The sequence below is a fragment of the Sorghum bicolor genome, chromosome 7 (genome assembly GCF_000003195.3).
Source record: "Sorghum bicolor cultivar BTx623 chromosome 7, Sorghum_bicolor_NCBIv3, whole genome shotgun sequence".
In the NCBI taxonomy this organism is placed as follows: Eukaryota; Viridiplantae; Streptophyta; class Magnoliopsida; order Poales; family Poaceae; genus Sorghum; species Sorghum bicolor.
Window position 1 is genome coordinate 58,436,244 of NC_012876.2, and position 4,263 is coordinate 58,440,506.

At 34.3% G+C, this 4,263-nt stretch overlaps 1 non-coding gene across 1 annotated transcript; it reads right to left on the reverse strand.

Moving 5' to 3' along the window:
* On the reverse strand, positions 2,200 to 2,281 carry TRNAS-GCU. Its single transcript has one exon. It is a non-coding gene; the product is annotated as a tRNA-Ser (tRNA).

The following is a 4,263-nucleotide window of genomic DNA, read 5'->3' on the forward strand; positions in this document are numbered from 1 at the left end:
TTTTGATTGACTTCGGTTTTGAACTACATCATCAGGCAATCTAGGTGACGGATCTCAAGTGCGGTTTTGGAAGAACTCGTGGATAAGGGTGTGTCCACTAAAATCGCTATTTCCCACACTTTTTAATACCGTGAGAAAGAACAATGCATTGGTAACTTCAGTAATGTCTACGATATCGCTAAATGTAGCCTTTAAGAGATCTCTGTCAGGTGTTAATTTGCAAGCATGGCATAATGTTGTGGCCATGGTGACAAATGTACAATTAACTAATCAGAAGGACCGCTTTGTGTGGAGGCTACATCAAAATGGATTGTTTACTGTTAAATCGATGTATAGAGCTCTGTTAGGAACACAAGCTATAATTTTAATACTTCTATTTAGAAACCTCTTAAAATCAAAGTTTTCATGCGGTACTTGTACAAGGGAGTCATTCTAACAAAAAATAATCTAGCATGATGGCAGTGGCAAGGGAATAGTAAATGTTGCTTTTGCTCCTCCTATGAGTCTATTCAACACCTATTTTTTTGACTGCCTTCTTGCTAAATTTATTTGGAGAATTATTTAGATTTTCTTTAATTTATCAGCGCCAAACAGTGTGCACAACATTTTTATAGCCTAGTTGGAGGGGATAAATAGGAAACTGAAATCTCATATCATTGTAGGTGCAAGTGCTTTATGTTGGACGATTTGGTTAACCAGAAACGATTTAGTTTTTAACAAAATTGTAGCACCATCTTACTTGCAGACTATCTTCAGAGGACTTACTGGACCAGGTTCTAATCTTTGTTACAGAAGGAGGAGGATCATCATTTGATGAAGATGAGTTGTAAGACCATTGAGATAGTTGCGATAGAAGTTTTTGCTAGTCGCAGTTGGAGTTTTAGTAATAGACTTACTAGTTAGTACTGGTCTTATTAAGCCTTTGTTTTTGTTATGGTGCAAAACTTTGTCTTTAAGATACCTTAGACCGTTTCTTCCCATTTTGTAATAACGAACAATCATATGCATTGATCGATGTAAAAGTTGAGATATTAATATATTCCCCTTTCTAAAAAAATCTTGAATGAAAATTCCAAATGCGTGTATATATACTTTACACTCTTGTTTTCTAGATCATTATACATATTCAATAATTTAACAATACCCTGATGTTCTCACAATATTTTGAAACTTGATTAGGGAGAAAGATGCAACTTTATAACATCCAAAAATAAGTTTCTTGCTTTATTTAGTGTTCGTTTCAAAGTTCTTGTTTCTAAACAGGTATGTAGGAAAGTTCTTCTTTCCACGCGCGAAGCATCATAAAATGCTAACTATGAAACAATACAACATGTTAACATCACTATTTGAAAATCATAAAAAGGTAGAATCTTTTAGCAATGGCAACGGGGAAAGGTATAGACATGATAGATAAGGGGGTGTTTGGTTGTTTAGTTGAAAGTATTAAAGTTTAATAGGTATTGTAATATTTTTATTTATTTGGTAATTAGTGCCAATTATAGACTAATTAGGATTAAAAAATCTATCTTAAAAATTATCCTTTAGCTGTGTTTTTAGTTTCATAAATCTATATCTCTTATAAAAGATAAACCTCACTAGCTATTCCTCTTGCCATACAAAGTATCTACGTCATCATCGGCCACTAGAACATCTTACTAGCACATAGCATATTTAACTATCTTGACATACAAAATGTCCACAACAGCATCCACTAACATATCAAACTAACACATGCCATTGTTGCTTCATTCAAGCTATTCACATTAGCAAACCATGTTATTTTTTAACATATATTGCTGCATTACCAATACCATATATATATACATCTCCTGATGCTTAGTGATTAATATTCTAACATATTTATATTCCTTCTTCATACCCGCGGCAACGCGTGAAAAATCCTCTTAGTAGTCTATTTTTAGTACTCCATATATATGACCAAACATTTGATTTGATAGGTGTTAAAAAACACGAGCAATCAAAAGGGCCTAAAACGAGCCTCTGGAATTTTTGGATGAAAAATGTTGGGTGTTAATGTTGGGTGTATAGGCTCTCAAACTATGTGTAAATGGTTATATCAAGAGTGCATATGGTTATCTTGTTTTTTCAAAAAAAAAAAGGACACATCTTGGTGACGAGACGAACAAGCCTACGAGGGATAGGCATGAAGTGGCTAATAAAATAAAATTAAAAAATTAACGACGCCTGAGAGATTCGAACTCTCGCGGGGAAACCCCATGTACTTAGCAGGCACACGCCTTAACCACTCGGCCAAAGCGTCGCTGTTGTGAGGAAAAAGGCACACCCTTCTTTGGTCAGAAAAAAAGCACACCCGAAATCCAAAGAACCGCACATGGATCATGGTATAATGCAGGCCTGCTATATGGCCTTGTTGAGTTCCCAAAATTTTAGGTTTTTGGACATAGCACTTTTATTTTTATTTGACAAATATTATCCAATCATGGACTAAGTAAGTTCAAAAGATTTATCTTTCGATTTATAGGTAAACTGTGTAATTAATTTTTTATTTTTATCTATATTTAATGTTCCATACATATACCGCAAGATTTGATGTGATGGAAATCTTGAAATTATTTGGAAACTAAACAAGGCTATAATGTCTCTATTAGCTGACTTGGTTGGGCCTGGTGCACCAAGCTAGCTGAATAAAATTTCATTGAAAAAGAGTAGGTCCACCATAAACGAATGACTAGTTCGTAGAGGCTATTTTAAAATTTGTGATTTTCCTTTTCCGGTGGTGTTTGGATTGTAGGAAATAAGAGGTAGGATAGGAAAATGAGGACTAGGTTAAAACATATATTTAAATATGAAACATGAAGGCTGAGCAATTTCAATAACTTGGCTATTTTTATTCTAGAGGTTATTTTGAAATTTGTATAGTAAAAATTAGGCTCCAATAGATGTTTCATCTAATTTTATAAAATAGAAAGCTAGCTATCTCTTGATTTTTAGTGATCATATATAGCCAACTATGTGCACTTGCTATGTGATTTTGTAAAATAGCAAGACTGTTAGAGACCTCTTCTTTTTTTTTGAAGTGTTTTCTATTTTACAAAATAAGTAAACAATGGAATTTGGCTAATTTTAGCCAAACTTTTAGAATTGCTCTTATAAGGCCTTGTTTAGTTCCAAATTTGGGGTACTGTAGCACTTTTATTTTTATTTGACAATTATTGTCCAATCATGGACTAATTAAGCTCAAAAGATTCATCTCGTGATTTATAGGCAAACTGTGTAATTAGTTTTTGTTTTTTTGACTATATTTAATGCTCCATACAAGTGCCGCAAAATTTGATGTGACGGAAATCTTGAAAAGTTTTTAGTTTTTGTTGTAAACTAAACAAGGCCTAAGTGATATACATATAAAATTGTAATTTTGTCCTTTTGGGTTTGGGAGATAGAAGGAGTATGTTTAAGTATGAGATGTGAAGGTTTCTTTTCCCAAACCTTATAAACAAGGCAGGAGGGTGGGATGCTGAGAGGTGGGTGGGTTATGAGTAAAAGACGTATAAAATCATAATTTTGCTCCTACTTACGTTGTCTTCGATTGATTCTCATCTTCCTTGATTGAGAAGGGTAATAAGGGTAATTATGGTCATTAGATATTTATTTTCACATAACACACAAGGATAAAACCTTTTGAGAAAATTCCTTCATTGCCTTTGAATTGACAATCGTACGTAGACTTCATTGCCATCGGTTTGTAATTTTGGTTCCGTAGCTATGTGTCATTTTTGTTCGTCTTCTGTTAAAGTCCATATATGCATAGTTAAGTCTCACCTTCCTCGCAAAAAAAAAGTTAAGTCTCACCTAGGCAATACCACAAACAATTTGTGTGCAACACTACAAAAATCATTAAGACAGCCAAGGGCATTGCGTGACCGAGGCCTTGTTTAGTTCACTCCAAAATCCAAAAAGATTTCAAGATTTTCTGTCACATCAAATCTTGCGGCACATGCATGAAATATTAAATATAGACGAAAATAAAAACTAATCACACAGTTTGACTGTAAATCGCGAGACGAATCTTTTGACCCTAGTTAGTCTTTGATTGGAGAATATTTACCACAAACAAACAAAAGTGCTACAGTAGCGAAATCCAAATTTTTTTCACATCTAAACAAGGCCCGAGGCTGAACGGTAACCACTAAGCAGCACACGCTGGTGCTAGTTTACACGTGACGTGATAACGACAACACGAGCCCATGTGGTGAACTCAGGGGAGACGTCGTCTTGTTCATT